Below are 18959 nucleotides of genomic sequence, written 5' to 3' on the forward strand. Positions count from 1 at the left end.
ATTATCTTCTATTAAAACATTTTGTCATTAGTGCATATTATGTGTCAACACTGTAAAGAGTAAATAAAAGCAGTAAATAAAATTTGCAAAGATTTGTTTTAACAGATTTTGACTTGTAAATCTCATTCTCACTGTTTGAATCAGCTCATGAATGCCTCCTGTACTGCAGGTAGGACACAGAGATTTCATCCCAGTGCAAGTTTTCTGCAAAACTCTCCTCAGGCCAAGGTCACTGCAAGGGGAATGCATTAGACAGTAGGACTAAAATGTGTTGAAGCAGCTCTGTTTTTGTGCTATGAATGGCAGAAATGTATAGGATACAGCAGTGCAACTTCTCATTTACACATTTAATTTAAGGGGCAAAATCTTTTCATGGTGTTTTTCCGTGCTTTTCTTTAGTGAGAACATCCCTGCTTTGGTAGCTGAGCTCTGCCTTCGCAATTTCTTTCACAGACTTCTGCAGCGAAGTAACTCGAGAGCCAGTGCCTGCAGCAGCTTGTTGGCTGCAGCTGGGCAGCACCAAGCAGCTGAGGAAGGGCCAGCTGGAGTAGCTGCAGAATTAAGGCCATCATTTAAAAGAAGGTGGGGCAGAGGCTCCCTCTTTTTACCTCTGCACAAGGAGCAGGGGCTGTGCAGTGATGCTGTTTTTTGGTGGGAGCCTTAATCCTGCTCAGGCTGTAAGCTGAGGTGGCACTTGTGGAGTCAGTCGGTGCTCTAAGCAAGGGTGGCCTCTTCAGAAGCATGCAGAGTGGCAAAGGACCATGAGAGGTGTGGTGTGCTGGTGAAGGCAACTGGGGCAGCATTAACGGGGAGTACGTGAGTGCATGGGAAGAGGCGATGGCTAGAGCATTCTGCCCTGGTGGGTTGTTGTGGTACCTGTGCCCCCTCACTGTGCGCACGGTTGATATCCTAGCGGTTAAGGCCGTTTGCCCACAGCTATTTTACTGCAGCCTGGCCAGGTCACATCAACTAATTGCATGTGTGGGTTTTGGGATGTTACATCTTCCCTTTTGAACAGCTGGAGAGTGCTCTGCCAAAGCCTGCTCGTGTGTGCCTCTGGCCACCATGGCACGCAGCCTGGCCACCAAGGTCTCTGCTGGTTGGCTGCATTTCTTCCTCTTGTTAGATTTTTCCCCTTGCCTACAGTGTGTTGTTGGACCTTCTTTTCTCCCTGAATTCTACCATTTTCTTCTTGACTATCTGCCCAAATTAAATTTAGACGACAACCAAGTTACCAGCTCCTTATTTTAGTGTTAACTGGCATTTGACCAGATACTCCAAAGTTATGTTGCATAATAAGGGATGAATTCATGATTTAGAACATTCATTTTTAATTCTAAAATCAAAACAATCGTTGTTTATACTAATGTGACTTCAGACAAGTGAACTGGGGTTCTGGAAGGACCCTGGTGGGGAAAGCTTTGGAGTCCATCCTCTCCCAGCACTTCATAGTTTTTTTTATAACTTATTCTAGCTATTGTACATATCTTTTCTTCACCATGTTATTCAAACACAAGGGTATTGGCTGTTCATAGTATTTACATAACCATTTATTAGCTTCAGACTGTTTGTATCATCACCTATCCCTTGCACTCTTCTTGAAAATGTTGTGGCAAACTGTGCTCCCGGTGGGCAGAAATATCTTTCCTTCCCTCCCAAGCACTAAGTAGGTCACTGTAACCTTTCTAGCTAAGAGCATTGTACTTATTATGCAGTTCGCTTTTGTCGGGTAAACTTCTTAGGTCCATGTTTTTCTTGCTCACATTTCTGTAAATTTAAAATGACTCAATAGGCTCAACAATCCATTTCTGTTTAATGGAAAGTCAACTCAATTTTCCTCTTTCTACGAAGTGGTTGGGTCTCCAAGGCACACAGCAAAGACCATGTAATGATCTTGTATATCTGAAGCTTGATTTCTCTGAGTTCTTTTGTAGCACTACGGATCCCTATAAAAAATACTGCACACTAATACTGCGTAAAAACAGTAGGTACTTCTATCCTGCTTTACTTTTAACTAGCTGACATTAGAAACTAGTATTTCTAGAGTTTTTATATTAAATTTTGTGTTGGTGGCTGTCATGAAAGCGTTGTCCAAAATCATGTCATTTGCCTGCAAGCAGGTTTTGTGGTTTTTACGTTAATGAACCCCTATTCTTGCCATTATTACCAAGCTCATATCCATCTTTTGTACCTGATTTTCTACTCTTCCCTGGTCAGGCTGTTCTTATTTGCCCCAGTCTGAGCTAATTTTGTCACTTTTCCATAAGTACTGAAGAATATTGCACTGTACACATACTTCTCTCTCCCCTAAGCTCATATGGGAGAGAAATCTCTCCCTGTCCTGTTTCTTTGATGCAAGCATGCAGTTTTACCAGCAGTGAACTACCCTTTCTGGCACTTAGGTGATCTCATGAAATGGCCTCTATTTTATGAAAATCTGTAAAAATGTATCCATAAAAAAATATATCTTGATATTCTGATATTTCCAACCACTGATGACTGGATAATGATGTTCAATCACTTACTGGTCTGCAGTCTGCACATTCATCCTATTTGATCTGTGTGAGAAAATTTGTAAGAGTACTGTAGGTAGGGCTATAGGATTTTTTTGTGGAAGTGGGAGTAAGTGGCATCTCAGAAGTATTTACATCTTGTTTTTTCTCTCTCTAGTCAAAATTCGACACAACAAAACCTAAATATAGATGCCAAAGCATTTTGAGAACAACTGGAAATACAATACATGGTGAGGTAGAAAAGATGGAGCATAAAGAAAAATATGAATGTGAATGTATCTTCAGTAATTGATAGTTTACATGAGAAATTACCTGATAATATAATGCATTTACTTCCAGAAGGTCTTTGTTTTCTTGAATCCTAACCCCCAGAGTACTTTCAAATTCCTCATGTAGACTTCAGTTGCAGGAATTAAATACCTCTTAATCTCTTTGGGCACTGGAACAGGATCCCCAGGGCTGTGGTCACGGCACCAAGCCTGCTGGAGTTCTAGAAGTGTTTGGACAATGCTCTCAGACATGTGGTCTGATTTTGTGGGTGGTCCTTTGGGGACCCAGGAGTTGGACTTGATTCTTGTGGGCCCCTTCCAACTCAGGATATTCTACGATTCTCCCATTGTAACCCTCAGCTTTGTCTCGTGCCCTTCTCTGTATATTGTTTTTAGGTGTTCTGTCTAGCCTGCAGGAAACCATGGCATGAATGTTTTGCAGGATGCATGCACAAAACTATACATAAAACCAATAGCAGCTCTTCAGCACACAAACATCTTTTGCTGTTTGTGGAAAAATTGTGTACAAATGGCCACACTTCCAGTTTAGAAAGGCTTCTCCCCCCCCCACCATTTTGAATTTAAAGTAATCACTTACCATAAAACAAGCAATTAAAAAATTATTTTCCTAACTTATCCTTCATCTTTAGATTTTTTTCATGACCCATGTTGGCAGAGCTGAGACTAACCTGGTCTGAGTTCAGCTTTGATCCCACTTTGAACAGGAGGTTGGACTATAGATCTCCTAAGGTTTCCCAGCCTGAACCATCAGTCTGATAGGTATAAAATTTTTGTCAAAAAAATCAGTTGGCCATAACATATTAAGCCAGTTAAATTAAATTTTAATCTACATACTGACTACTGAGCTAGAAAGCTATCAGAGGAAACAAAGCTTTAGCAAAATGCTTTGAGCATGAAATGCTTCAATTAAATCACTTGGACAAACTCTCAACAGATTGAGGACAGACCTATTGGCAGCCCAGATGGGTTCAGCCCAGATGGGTTCAGCCCAGGATCTGCCTTCAGAAGTCTCCGAACTTCTGCCTACACAGGGAAGTTCTGAGGCACCACCAGGACGAGCGGTGCAGTGCGATGGTGCGTGTTTGGGGTTGAGCAGAGTCCACAGCTCCTTTGTACTTCCACCTGGATATTTTTTATATAATGCACCCCACACGTGTTACCTGAGATTTCTTGCCTTGCCCTAATTGTGGGATTGTCCTTGTTTTACAGGGCTATTACCAGAGAACAAACTCACCCTATGGAACAAATACCTAAGATGAGATGATTGGTAGCTAAAGCTGGTTAGCGGAGACTGCTTTCAGGAATGAAGTGCTCTTTATCAGCTGAGTCAAAACAAAGCTATGTACCACTGATTCAGTATCTCTGGAAGGGGTCTCTCCAGCTATGCTCCTTTGACCTGAGATCCTATTTTGCTTTCAGTTTACACAGCAGAAGCAACAGGAAGCATGAGCTAGCCTGAAAAGTAGCAGTAGTGCTAAAGAAAAGAGAGGGTAAGCCTGCAAAAATCAAAACAGGTCACACATTTAGCAGAGCCCTAAATATGTGGTGATGAGGATAATATGGAGCTTAATGGAGCAAAGTGCTGACACTTTGTATTGAAGGTTTATTGAAGGTTCAAGCTATGCCTGCTAAGAAAGAACAATCGACTTAAAACAAGTGTGAAGCAAACAGTAAGAAATAAAGACAAAAATAAGGACATGAATTTTAAAGCACCACTGACACTAGAATGTGCTGAGCTAGGTGGTCTGTAATTAGTATAAATAGTATGAATGAAAGCTGGTTATAGTAAATATATATATATATAAATATATGCATATTTGGTTAATTCTAATCCTCCATCACGGGAACAGTGGTAAAGCAGTTGGTGAGATGTAATTTCATGGGGTTTGACTTTGGGGCATTGCATACAAAGCTTTGAGAGGCAACCCATTACCATCCTTTAAAAATCTTGAGTAAAGGCCATTAGTTACATGTGAGAGGCTTGTATGAGCTTGAGCTCAGTTTGGAGCAATGGGCCTATTATGGAACATATCACGGACCACCTCATGAATAGAGAGGCTTGATATAAGTTCAGAGCTTAAAGACTGAAACTTTGCACATGTCCTATGAAATGGCAGTGTCCAATTCTACAATACTTTTGTGTTTCTTTGAAAATGGAAGCAAAGTTGGAACAAACAGCAGCAGCTAAAATTAACACAAGTTTCAACTCCTTCGCCTGTGGCTGCTGGTTCCTGTTTCTAAGGAAACAGACAATAAGCTGGTGTAAAAAGACATCTGAAATACTGTATTTGAAGTCTAATACTACTGGGCTGTGCTCTGTAGGGTTTATGGTAGACTTTTCTCTGCTTTGTGACAAACTTTCCAATTCAGATAACTGGAATTTCCTTTGTAGTGCTGAAATTGTGTATTAAACAAATTTTGCCACATTTTAATTGTCTTTCAAGCATATCTTGAGGACTGCTTCTGGTCTGGTTTATTGTTGCCTTATCATAAGCTTTTGTCAGAAATCAATCAGCTGGGGAGCAGGAGAGCTCACAGACCTTGTTTTAGCACACCACCCCTCCCTAAGCATCAACTTCCCACCTTCCCCAAGCCATGGTGCCAGCCTGAAGCTCAGATGGATGGTGGATGCTCATCGACGCTGGCTGGCTTGGTCTTATCTAGCTTGAGTCTCTGTCCAGGGAGGATTAGGATGTCTTGCTCTCCTTCCAAGCAGCTCACTGTGCTTGTCCACTTGCTAAAAGGTTGACAGAGACTTTTGGCCATGTATTTTAGCCTGGGCCATCAGGAAAATTCAATTACTTGGGCAACCACTATCTTACAGGGCAGGATACCAAGTGTTTTGTCATGTGGGAGCTTTTGCTGGAGGAGAGTGGAATTCGTCATCTCCACACAGATGGTTTAATTTGCATTCAAGTTTCAAAAGACTGCAGGGCCAATACAAGCAGATTTCAGAGCAGAATTTCAAGTGGGATTTCAAGCAGGTTGCAGAGCACAGGATGCGACGGAGAAATGAAATGGGGGAAGAGGAGAGGAGAGCTTCATCCAGTATGGACTACATATGGTTAGAGAAGAGGCAGTATAGCTGGAGCTGTTTCCACTCTTATTTCTTCTGCCTCCGCCTCCCTTTAACTTCACCCTTGTTAACAAATTTAATGATCGTAGGTTGAGGGATAATTTTGCATAGATACTTGTTAAGAAAAATGTAAAAGCAATTTAGATGTTTCTTTAGTGCTTCCATTTCAAATCATTCCCCTCTGTCAGTGCCATGTCAGTGCTGGTTTTATTCAGGCTTTAATCTATCATTGTTTCTCTGTAACTGTAAAAATGTCTTTCATTTCCCCCTTTCCCTGTTCCTTGCTGTTTTTCATCCACGCTGTTCTCTTCCTCTGAACTTTTATCTGTGTTCTCCCTTCTCTCTGTGCTCCCGTCTCCCACACTTCTGGTATTTATTCATTGTGCTGCCGTCTCTGCTCTCACACATCTTCCTGCCTCCCTCCAAAAATGACACATTTATGAATCAACATAAAACTTGTTCCAGCTACTCTTCCAAAAAACACTGCTGTGCACATGGTGCCTGCTCTCCAGCCACTCTCCCAGGTACCAAGCCTCCTGCTGATGGTGGCTGATACTTATTTATTCATATGGATTGTCTAGGCAATAGCTATGTGTCTTGTTCCTCAGATTCTGCTGTAAAATGCAAAGGTACAATTATCAGGTACACACTCTTCCTATTACTAGTCATTTGTTTCCTACTTGTTGGCAGCTTGTTCCTGAGGCACCATCATTTTGCATTTTTCTTTTAAAAACAGACAACTTGGATCCACTAGAACTGCATTTAAGACATAACATTGCAGTCTTATTACTCTTACCTCTTAATCCTAGTGTTCCCTCCACTTCTGCGTCTTATGCTAATTCCTCTGTTTTGTTTAAGCTCTTCAGGGCAAAATTCAGGTTTTATTCTACATATACTCAGATGGCTCTAGACCTCATAAAGACTTTGGGTATTAAAATGATCTCAAGAGCAAGGCTTTAGGGGGTAGGGCCCCAGTCACCATACTGTATGTTACATCCTCTAATCTGCATTGAGCAGCCCCTTTCCTACCATCAAAATCTCTGCTGCTTCCACCTATGCTCACAGCTGAAAATGGAGCACAGGCAAACTCCATTCTACCCTAGTGCTGTGCATGAGCTATGCCTTCTTTCCACGGGAGGTGTCTGTCTCAAAGTAAGAATGCACCTCTTCATGTCACTTCATCTAGAACATCAAAGTGGAGTAGCAAGAAAACCAGCTTTATCCTTGATTTTCTTTGGAGTTCTTGAGGGCTAACGCTGAACTTTTACTATATTTTAATGTTGGAGGGGTTTTTAATGTGGTTGTTTTGCATGAATATACTTCAAAGGAACAGCACAGAAAATATTCTGAACTATGACTAAGAACCAGTGATCAGCAGAATAATCTCCATCTGTTTTGCAAAATCAGTTCTTATGCAGTTGGCCAATAGAAGTATTTCCAAATGAAATGGAAGCATCAAACAAACACATCTGTGATTTAGAACCTCTCAGTAGCTGGTTCATATGTGCAACAAATAATGATCAGAAAGGACATCTGTTACTGCTTTCAACAGGCAACAAGCCTAGATTTGCAAGCACCTTGTTTTGACATTAACTGGTGTATGAGGAGACTAATTTTTCCATGAAAAGGTTATTAAAGTACCTAGAGATGGTGTAATAACTTGGAATAGCCACAAAGGTAAAACTAATTTAAGTAAAATACAGCAAATATGTACAAATGGTATGTTGCTTCCCTTTGCCTGCTTGTTTTATTACTTCAGATTTATGATGTCCATTCCTGGAGAGCGGCAGATTTTCAAAAGCAAATGATAGTGATTGCAGACTTGATCCAATGAAGATGTAGGTGAGTACATCACTGATGTGCAAGCTCAAAACCATGGTTTAAGAGGTCCTTTCTCAATGCTTGCCTAACATTTATAGTACCTAAAACTTGCTACTTTTTTTCAAAAAGTTCCCCTAATTCTTTATGCCCAAATGCACGCTTGTTCAGGTGTGAACCTGGACCTTGAATTCCATACTAACCAGCCCCTGCATCCTCCAGGATGTGAGTACGGAGAGACCTGTTCTGCAGAGAGAGAGGATCCCCTGTTGAGGAGCAGACGTACAGCTGTAGCTTTAGCACAGAAGTTCTGACTCTGGTGTCTGATCATGGGATTTTCTGATTTATCTAATTATTACTTGACATAAAATACAAAAAAATACAAATATACCTTCCCCAGCAGGTGTGATTGTCAGGTGCTGTAGTGGATGTGAGCTTTCCCCACGCAGGTGTGGGTTTGCATTAGGAGCTGAGCAGACGGCTCCTGTGTGTGCAAATTGAGACCTCCCCTGCAGGAGACTTTTACGGGAGCTTTCCTTATGCTTGTGCAAAATGGGTTGGGATGGAGCGGACATAGCTGGGAGGACATGAAAATATGGGACATATAGCACTAACTTGTCAAGGCACTTGATGGATAAGCTGTTGCTATCCCGTGTGGCTGCCCTAGGAAGCCCATGCCAAATGTCCCTCTGTGCTGGTGCAGGGATGGCCTGGTCTCGTTCTTGGTGCCATGAGGTCCTACTGCTCTATTCCTCTTGAAGTCTTCAGCAACACAAAACTTTTGCTAAAATTTGTCTTCCATGTCTGATTGCATATTCTCATGGTAGCATTTTCTCCTTTTCTCTCAGGAATGATTATTCTCATTAACGGGGCTGTCAAAACAATGCTTTGCCCATTTATGTGCACTGCTGCTAAACAGTTCTTGGTAAGTTTGTCCTCTGCATTTCTGTGTTTCTTCAAATGTTGAATCACACTTGCCCTGACATGTGCAGCTCTGATGAACTTTGGAGGTTTTGGTACAGCCTCTTCTTGCCCCAGGTTGGGCTGAAGCAGGGTTCTGGGCCTTGAGAAGTCTTAAAAACAAAATAAGACACCCCCCCCCCCCCCCAAAACCAACCAAACAAAAGAACTCCACCCAAAACATAACCCACAAACAAAAATCTGAGCTGAACAAGAGTTTTAAGCGGTGAGGCATTAGGCTTTTCCTGTCCTTGACAGATCTCAGGACCCTTAATGACGTACGCTGTCATCCACAGCGTTGCTGGCTGTGCCTGCCCCTAAGGCACCCCTGTGGCTCTGGATGACCTCCTTGTGCTTGAAGTTCAAAGCCTGCTTCATTTCACATCAGGTATGTGGGATGTGTACAAGGATGGCTCCTGCAGCACTTCATCAGCCGGAAGTTATCAGTATGCCTGGTTTGTCCAAAATGCACATGCTAAGGGTAAAATCTGGGCCTAAATGAAGTGCAGTGTAGTGTTGGCACACTAGTAAACAGAAAGTTGTTGAAGTAAAACTGCAAGCAGCTTGATGTGGAGCTGAACCGAGGTGTGCGTGTTTGTGGGTTCAGGACTCAGCTGCAAGCACCTGCCCCAGACCACTGCAGCCTGCGGGGAATTGGTGCTTCTGCAGAGAAGTTAAGGGCAGCAGCGTGTCCGTGAGTGAGCTGCAATCCCAATATATGTGGCTGAACGCGTGGTCTGAAAGCATCTGGTTAGCTGCTGCTTAGAGACAGCTGTGCTAAGCTGCAGAGATGTCTCGGCTGCTTTTGCGTTCTTCCCCGAGCTCCAGAGGGTGCGCCTCAGACAGAGGGATCCAGCAGCGAGGTCCTTACCCAACAGGCTTGGCCATTGAGCATTCTCAAAACGTATTCCACCAAAAGTTGCAAGAAAACATGAACAGAGGGGAGGGTATGTTGTTTGTTTTCCTTCACTTCTTCCTCCTCATTGCAAAACAGTTTGGTGTGAAATTGCTAAAATGAAATATGGTAGAACAGCCCTCATGTCTCTTCTGCCTGAGTACTCAGCCTGTCACCCGCTCCCCTGGGCCTGCTGTGCTTCCTGCCCGCGGGCTGCCCGGGGAAGGGACCCCCAGTGCCCGCCTGGAGGCCTCCGGGTCCCCGGGGCTGGGCAGGAGGAGAAGTGACAGGGCAGCACGGGTGCTCCACTTAGCCATAAGATACATTAACAGTCCTGGAAAAAAGGTGGTTAACAGCTTTGCTCGGTCTTGGGGAATATATTTAAAGTTGATTCTTAACGAGAGCCACTTTCTGGCACCTAAATGTACTGAAGAAATCCGGTCCCAAATGATTCGTCTGCCCTTTCCTTCTTAATAGAATAGTCTTGTGCTGAAATAAAATATTCTGTGCTAGGGGAAGATAGGAAAAGGCTGTGTGTTCCCTGTAAAGAGATGAACTTACTCCTTGTGATTGTTTCTTAGATTTTACCGCGAGCTTTAAGCCCTCTGAAACCCAAAGCTTCACGCTTGCAGGAGCTGCAGGGCCCTGTGCCTGTCAGAGCGCTCCCGTGGGGTGTCCCCTGGGCTGCGGGCTGAGCTGCTGCTCGGTTTCCCTGGGTATTTAACCGGACGGGGAACTGAGCTTATCTCTTGCTCATGAGTTTTACTGCTAAAAGCTATAAAATAAGTCTTCACTGAAGTGAAGCCAAATGTTTTGCGGCTTCTGTAACCCCCCCGAGTGTAGATGTTGCAAGTCTGTTGATAATTTCAAGTTCTTTACCTCCTGTCATCGCTCTGGAGAGCGCACAGACCTCTCTGGAGTTCAAGTCTGAGCATATTGAATAAGAGTGACAATGGAAGTAAAACTTATAAATCATGACATAAAAAGATGGCAAACTTCTTATTTTGAACATTTGTATAAGGCTCGTTTATATTAATTTATGGTCTACATCAGCCATATTTCACTTTTGTCACTGTCAAGAGATAGCACAATATAAAATGTCAAGAGACAAAGGAATAGAGCTTGAATTACTTCGTACAATCACCTGAAAGTCATGCTGCTTTAAAAAAAAAAAGTGTTTCCTTCTGTCTTAATGATACAGCACATTAGCAGCCTGGAATCCACTGGGGTTTCCAAAGCAGAACTGTAGCTCTGCCACTTTCTCCTACCAAGTCGCTCCCAGTTTTGGGATGGCTGTGGATGTCTCACGGCAGCTTTCTGTTATCAAGAGTGTTGTCATGTTATTAGCAGGCAGATGTGGGATTGCTGCAGTGGGGAAGATGTTGCCTTGCAATCGCCAGTTCCCAAGTGTTGTGTGTGATCCTACATGGCTCCAGCCTGGGAAATGCAGACCTACCATGCTTCTGCTAACACACAGGGGGCTCAGCTGCTACATGCAGTTTTTGCTCTGATGCAGCAACAGTTCCTATATGCAGAATTATGAAAGGGTTTTGAGGTATTTTTTATCTGGAACAGAAATGTAACTTCAAGCATGTACTTGTGAAACTAGAAAAGTGGAGGAAAGAGAAGTGAGATTGTAAAATGGACTGGAGACTGGGTACTTAGCTCCTGTGTCCAAAATGTGGGTCTTAGACCTACATTTTAAAACAGGGAATGCAGGGATTGGGGTAATGGAGACTTGTACATCTTTCACAATGCCAGTGCTGTAAACAGCCAGCCTTCTAAATGCTCCTGGTAAAATCCGTCTCCGTTAAAGAAATTAAGGAGACTTTCACATGTTAAAGTATCTGCTACTCAGTTCAAACTCTTGTATCTTTTATTTTTAGAGATATGTTTTCCTCTTGTTGCTGATGAGGATAGTGACAAGAGCAACACTATCAGTCTTGTCTAAGTGCTAATTTCTCACCAACAGATTTTCAGAATTCTGGCATATTGAAGGAAAAACCAGTATGGAAACACCTGTTTCCTCCAGAGATGCCGTGTCTGCCCGTATCCCTTCAGGGATGTTGTATCTTCACTGCTGTCACCCAAGAGGGGGATGGTTGTGAGAAGTCTGAGTTTGCAGGATGGAATTAAAAATTCCCTTTGATCAGTTCAGCTCCTTGAAAATTACTATAGAGAAAGATTATTTCCAAAATAGTGTTATTGCAGCAGCAGAACTCTACGTCGTGTCTGGATATGAAGGATGGCTGTTGGCAGTGCTGTTTAGAAGATCACATCAGTGCGTTGCTCTGGTTCCCATTCATTCATATCTATTAGTACTAGGGTTATAACATAAATAAATCATAGCACTCCACCAAGCTGCAATAAACATATTACCCAAGCAGAAACTAGAACAGTGGGGTGGGCCATTACTGAAGATAAATGACCAAGTTCTGCTGTTAAGTGCTAAGGCTCCTGAAGCACAAGGGTGTTTTCCCAGTAAACATTGAAAGGTAAAATTAAAGTCTTTTCAAAGTCTAATAAAATTTAATACTTTTGTATTATAAGGAATATTCTAAGGAACTCCTTTTATTCTCACAAGTTTTTAGAATTTATGGTGGGACTAGTCCTGAAACCACCTCTTTTGGCATCTTTATTTCCCAGGTTCCAGTATCTGTTTGCAGGTACTGTGAACTTAATATCAGTTTCAACTTTTAGCCAGTAGACTCCAAGCAGTCATGGTTAAAGTGTTGCTGGCTACAAAATAAATGTATATTATGTCTGGGGTAAGAAGGAAGAGTGGCAGCATGTTTTTATTGAAGCCTTTGGCAAAACCATAGTCTTAGTACTGCTGCTAACTTTTGCCTACAGATGAAAGCCACGAGTTAAGCAGTGCTTGAAACCTGAGCCAGCCCACCCACCAGGGAACTGGAGCCCTGCTGAGCCCAAAATAGGGATGTGCTGGGATGCAGGCACAGCCTGTAATTCATGTTAGCACAGCTCATCAGATGCTAATTCAACCATTCTGTTCTGCTGATCACATCACTCTGGGACAGTGGTTCTGCAGCATGGTCACCCCCCTTTGGAGTGGATTAACCTCAGCTGGATGACTGGAGGTGATTGTTTAAGTGAAAAATGAGAAAAAGGAAAAGTCTCATGCTTTTCAGATAAGATAGGATTTATTCTCCTGGATGAGGATACCAAGTAAGTTATGCTTGTGTGTGGATGTGTGCTTCGAGTAAGGCACAGCTCTACGATCTCACTGAAATGCAGCAGCAATGCACCATAGAGTAATCACATGATTACAGTCATAAAAAGGAGGTTGGGGAAAAGGCTTGAAAGAAAGTGGCAGTGACAGACTGGGGATGGAAATAAATGCTGTTAGTGTTCTTGCTGCATGTGTGTGCAAGGCTTATTTGAAGCCAAGGAGACACAAAATAAAAGCAGGGTATCTCAGATCGTGTCTTAAAAAATCAAGCCTAACAAAAAAAAATAATTCTACCAAACTAACCCCTTGGGAACCACAAAAAAAAAAAAAGCTTTAGTCTTTCAACAAATAGATCAATATTGCTGCAAACTGAATAAAACAAATTAGGAGTTGTGCAGCACGTCTATCCAGCTGTGCTGAGTGCCTACAGCGAGCTGGTGGTCACAGAATCACCCAGGCTGGCAAAGATCTCTAAGATCCTCTAGTCCAACCCTTAACCTAGTACTGACAAGTCTGACCCTAAACCATGCTACGAAGTTGCACATCTGTGTTTCTTGAAGAGCTACAGGGATGGTGGCTCCACTGCTTCCCTGGGCAGTTCCAGTGCCGCACGATCCTTCTGGTAGAGAAATTTCTCCTAATGCCCAGCATAAACCTCCCCTGGTGCAGCAACTTGAGGCCATTTCTCATCTTCTCACTTGGGTATTGCTCGATGGGTGGGTGTGGGCTGACGCTGGGCTGGCTGTGGAGCTCCCAGCTGGGGCTGCCCTCGTGGGGAGCATCTGCGTGGGCTGCGGAGTACTCCCTCAGGGCAGCACAAAAGAAAATCACTCCATTTCACATCAGGTGTTTTGTGCCGTCCTAACATAGCTAAATCTGTCACTGTGGATACCAGAAGATGAACCAGAAATGGCTTTGCAGAGGAAAAGGCATCCTCTGAGCTGCTGCTTAGACATGGCCAGCTGATGCTGGCAGTGGCTGTAACTTCACACCTCATCCAATCCGCACTGAAAAATAGAGGCCTTCTGGAGGTCATTACGAAGTAATGTTCCTGTTGTGGTGGGGAAATAGACCTTTGACTAATGTGGCATTTCTTTGTACATTTAAGTCGCAGAAAGGTCCCCTTCCTGAAAGGTTGCTCAAGAGAAGTCAAAATATTGTTCCTCTTTCCTGTAAATAAACGCTGTAGCTTTTGACAGCCTTCATGGATCTAACTTTAAATTTATTCTTTGTATATGCAGTTTATCAAAAGGGGTTAGAAACATCATTTTAGAACAGTGCTTTGTTGCTCTCTGAAAACATGACGTGTAAATAATATTTCCTCAAGCGTTTAATTTATACTTTGGCTTTTGAATCAGACTTTTGAAACCTATCTCTGTGTTTTTAATATACATTCATCTGAATGACCTGAATTAGCCGCTCTTGGTGAGGTTTTCTTTGTCTGAGGCTGCTGAAACTTGTGATGGGTGCAGGAGAAGTTTCTCGGTGGCAGACCAGGGCTGTGCCCCTTCTCTGGCACCGCGCTCCCTGCCTGATGGGACAGGGGTTGCTCGAGCTGAATCTTCTGGTCAAAGTCTACGTTAAATATTCCTCTGGTTCTCAAAGTTGTTGAAGGCACTGCTGCATGCCACAATAGGACACAGGGCTCAATGGACTGACAGTGGAAAAGCCAGTAAGCTAAGTGACTCACGAGCAACTGTGGCATTAAGTGCGCTTCTCTGTTAATTTGTGTCTGTTTGCTCCTTTTTGGGTACCTAAGTAATGTTAGAAAAGGTTATTCATTTCCTTCCCAAAGCAGCTGGGGGCTGGGGTCCAGCTGGAACCCCCGAGCCTGGGGGGGCAGCCGGGGGGGCACGGGACCAGCAACGTGCATGAGGCTCACTGGGGGCACCCCGACTGCTGCCGGCAGGGCACGCTGCTAGGACGCTTCCACGTGTCGGATCAAGGGAGATGTACAGATTCTTTTTTTTTTTCAAATTAATCTAGTGGGAGTTGATTTTTTCTTTTGTACATTAATCTAGCAGATGCTAATGTCTTCATTATAGATCTTAGGCACTAAAGATGGCAAGAATATTTCAAGACTGGGTTTTCACATTATCTGGAAAAGTATATTTTTGTGAAAATATGGTCAAAAGCAAAAAGGCACCAATGCATTTGAGTGGTACTGTCCCAAGCATTTGATGTGACAAGGGTCTTTAGAACCATATTTTACTTTGCTCTTAGTTTTTTTTCTCTCCAAAGCAAGAAACTGAGAGCTCCCAGTGTGTAAAAGTACTCCAGCCCCTGAGGGGTTAGGTGCCTGAGTACTTTAACAGCTCCGTAGGAATGTGGTTTGAATGATGAGATATATGGATTGTTTTTCATCTTAAATTAGCTATTAAGTGGTGTCTGGCTTCTGTGGATGAAAAAAAAACAAAAAACAACACAGAGGGAGATTGACCCATCCTTTTTTCCAGGCTGGCTGTTCACCCAAGCAGTAGTCTCTGGAAACCCCTATCAGATTTTTCTCTTTCTCTCAGTAGCACCTAAAGTGAAACAAACGAACGAAACAAAACTTGATAACAGAAGTGATGAAACAATTTATTTTGAAAATTGGAGGCTCTGGCAGCAGGCTGAGTCTCTCCGCATGGGCTCGGCCTCGCACCCAGCCAGGTGGCTGGTGGTTTCCTCGGGGTGTAGCAGCTGCTGCCCGGCCTTCAGCTGGGTGTGCAGGTGGCACAGGGCTCCCGATGGCATCGGCGTGCTGCTCTGCCCTCCCTGTGCCCCTGCCTAGCGAGGTGGCCTGAAATAACAGGGACAGAAATTACTGCTTTTCTGCCATCAATCTCGTCACTAGTGGGGGAAAAAAGGATTTAAAAATGAAGATCTTCCGGGTGCTTTCACTGTCAGCATATCTCAAGGCAGCTTCTTGCAAACCTCTCCCTCTTCTCTTTGTTGTTCAATTTCTTGGTAGTATTTCTTCTGTTAAGTTTATTTTCTGCAGTGTTACTAACAGCTTGCAGTCTTGTGGTTCTGTGGGACGGGAGTTTACCCACCCCTTGCAGGCATTCACTTTTATTTACTTTGTCAGAAGCCCATTTGGGGTTTACACTTGGAAAGTAAGCATTAACAGGCCTGGGTTTCAAGGAGGTGCTGCACTGGTGTTATATGAATTTAACTTTTTTTTTTTTTTCTCACCTCCTATGATTGTAAATCTATGTCTGCTTTTACCTTAATTTTATCTTAAATGAATGAAAAAGAGGCTTGGTCTATTAAAATGAGGCAGTTATAAATACAGTACCCAACAGCGTAAGGGCTCCCTTACCCTACAGCACGTGGGCTCTGCAGCAAACACTGCTGCGGACGTGGCACAGCTAATTGCAGAGTGTTGCTGGAGTGGCACCATCATCTCTGCTGATTCCAACCAACTGCTCATGCTTAGGCACAGTACTCATTTCAGCTTTAAAACAAGAACCTCAGGACTTACTCTTTCTCCTCCTTGGAAGGATCCCTCCTGCGTGCCCCCCGTGCAGGACGGCAGCCCAGCTGTGTGCCCTTTCCTTCTCCAGCTCCTGCGCCCCGCGAAGCATCGCCTGCAGGGAGCGGGGCTGCCCAGGCAAGGGCAAGCTGCCTCTGCTCCTCGGCACCAGTCCTGTGGGGGATTTGGTCCCGTCGGTCTGGAGCCTTTGGGCCTGCGTTGGCTTCGGTTCATCGATGAGGCGTTGACGTTGCAGCTATCAGCGGAACAGCTGTAGCTTGGGTTTATAAGAGGTAAGGACAATACTTTTTTTTTTGATAAAGTATCTCAAACTGGACTTGCCGAATAAGTCATGCCTCAGATAATTTAGTCCAGAATAAACATTTTTGTATAGGCATAAAGACAGGGTGCGGAGAGGTGTTGGCAGCTGCAGCGAAGGGCAGCATCCCTCGCACCGCCCCGTTCCCATACCCCTACGGCTGCGGCTGGGCTCCAGAGCCACAGCTGCGCTGCACAGCCCCTGGCAGTGCTCCTCCCAGCTGAAATCAACCTGTTGCTATACCTTTCATTTTTATTTTTTTTGTCTCCTTGCTAGAATGGAATCAAACATTGGGGTTTTATTTGTTTGTTTGTTTAGCAAGGGAAGAAATAAAAACACACCCAATATATTTCTGCCATAAACTTGCAACCTGCCAGTAGTAACTGGCTGGTGGAACTCAGATAATACTTTTCAAGGGTTTGCTTTCTCTCATGTGTTTACAGCATCTCCATTTCATAGAAGGAAATGGATATAAGTGCAAGTAAGTGGTGGAGCATTTAAAAAAAAGGTAATGAGGTCAGCACGATAAGGTGTATCTGCTGCTGTTTTGATACAGAAGCGAGGTGACTATTGCTGAAACGTGATGCTGGAGAGCTGCCACGCATGTCCTTCTGTGGCTCGCTGGGTCTCAGAAGAGCACTGGTGAGTTATTTCTATGGATTCAAACACAACTCTGGTCTGTGCTGTTCCAGCTGACGTCCCCAGGTAGGAGAGCAGGAAATCAATAACTCCTGCTGCTCTCTCGCATTTATTGCAGCTTCGTTACTGGCAGGGGATATTGTCTCATTGTTTTCTTTTGATCACCTGGTGACGATGTTCCTGGAAGTTTTGATGTTCCATTAATATTGACAACTTTTTTTTTTTTCTTTGCATTTTCCCTGCTGCCTACTTGAGAGGTTACATTGGCTTTTCAGCATCTGTGTCTTCCCATCTGGCTCAGTGAACCTTGGGCAGCACAGCTGTTATCAGAGCAAACAGGTATTTGGGGGTTCAGCGCTTACTGATGGCCAATTTTTCAGTTAGTTGAGCTCTGCGTCCATCCTGTGTAACTGCAATTACTCCAGTTTTTTAACACCCCATCTATTTTCTTAATGAGAAATTATTTTCTTCCTATCTAAACCCACCTTTTCATTTCACTGCTGGTTAAGAAAGTGCAGGCAGTGCAGGCTCTCTGACATGAGCATCAGGTGACACCATGGCATTGAGCATCAGCTGTTATTATAGTGCTATCTGGGGACCAGGGCATTTTAACAGCATAAGGCAGCATTATATTTGGCCTGAAGAATCTTTGGTACTACAATGGAGTGAGAAGAAACAACTGTTTAAGTTGGCATATTTGCTTGACAGCAAGAGGTGAGAGCATCTGGCACAGACCAAAATTTGGGACCACTTGGAGTAAAGAAATGCTGGTGAAATTCTGTCTTTAATGTGTAAAAGGGTATTTCAAAGGCATGGAAGTGCATGCTCATGCGCCTTGGAAATAACATCTCAAGTTTGACAGAATTTGGGGTGGGGAGAGGGGAAACATTCCAAACGTATTGAAAGCCAACACTTGTTTTCAGTATCAGCCTAATGTCAGGGTTGGCTTGCTTTCCTGAGAATTTTTTTCCTTCTCTTAAGAGAAAAAGATATAGAAACTCAAGTGGCATTTGGCCAGCTCAACTGACAGCTGTCTTCATTTGTATCTGGGTTGTTTTTATCTCAGACCAAATAAAGTGCCATAAACAGATTATACGCTGAATTTTGGAAGCTGACTCCAGAGTGCCCCTGTGCTGCTGGTGGGATGGGGGTCCTGGCCGGGTCCCATGTTCCCCAGCTTCCAGGTATGCACAGCTGGTGGCACCTGGGGGATACCTGGTGGCACCTGGGTGGTATAACTGTAACGTGTATGGGAACCCATCTGTTCCTGCTATCTGACAACTTTTTTAGTGTTTGTCTCACCGCTCCATGACTAATTGGGTTATGTTCTGGAATTTTTCTGTGATCTGTTTTCTAGTGTTATTTTTAATACAATGTCAATATTTTAAAAGAATTCAGAAAACATTTACTTTAACAAGCTGCTCTTTGAAGCTCCTCATGCAGTAGCAGCACTTGTAGTACATTTCTGGGGTGTTTTCCCAAAAAAACCTGTCACTAGTTTGCATGGGCCAAACATACTTGTGAAGGACAGTAGTCACAAAAGAACTGAACAAGGCTGAGCCCTTATGGCCACGTAGGTCCTTCCAAAATTCTTGGTGCACATGTGAATGTGCAAGGAATAAAATACAGCCAGAGCATCTCCCCTGTAACATCTCCTCACCTTGTTTTCCAAGCGAGCAGGTTCACCGGAGGAGTCAAATCCCTGCTGATGCTAAAAGTCCCCGAGTGTCTCTCATTCTGGGCCCAATTAGGGAGGAATTGCAAAGCACTTTCATCTGGCATGTTAATATGCTTCTCTTACT

At 43.6% G+C, this 18959-nt stretch overlaps 1 long non-coding RNA gene across 3 annotated transcripts; it reads left to right on the plus strand.

Annotated features, from left to right (window-relative positions):
* Positions 1–448: 448 nt before the first annotated feature.
* LOC106047336 (uncharacterized) lies at positions 449–17209 on the plus strand. 3 transcript variants are annotated; one of them, XR_001213686.3, is made up of 6 exons: positions 449–768; positions 7639–7721; positions 8546–8622; positions 8916–9045; positions 16291–16492; positions 17075–17209. It is a non-coding gene; the product is annotated as an uncharacterized lncRNA (long non-coding RNA). The 3 variants fall into 3 exon arrangements; XR_001213689.3 differs by lacking the exons at positions 16291–16492; positions 17075–17209 and adding an exon at positions 12406–13370 and having other exon boundaries at positions 457–768; XR_001213685.3 differs by lacking the exons at positions 16291–16492; positions 17075–17209 and adding an exon at positions 11525–12394 and having other exon boundaries at positions 459–768.
* The last annotated feature ends 1750 nt before the right edge of the window (positions 17210–18959 follow it).

Source organism: Anser cygnoides, chromosome 7 (genome assembly GCF_040182565.1).
Source record: "Anser cygnoides isolate HZ-2024a breed goose chromosome 7, Taihu_goose_T2T_genome, whole genome shotgun sequence".
Classification (NCBI taxonomy): domain Eukaryota; kingdom Metazoa; phylum Chordata; class Aves; order Anseriformes; family Anatidae; genus Anser; species Anser cygnoides.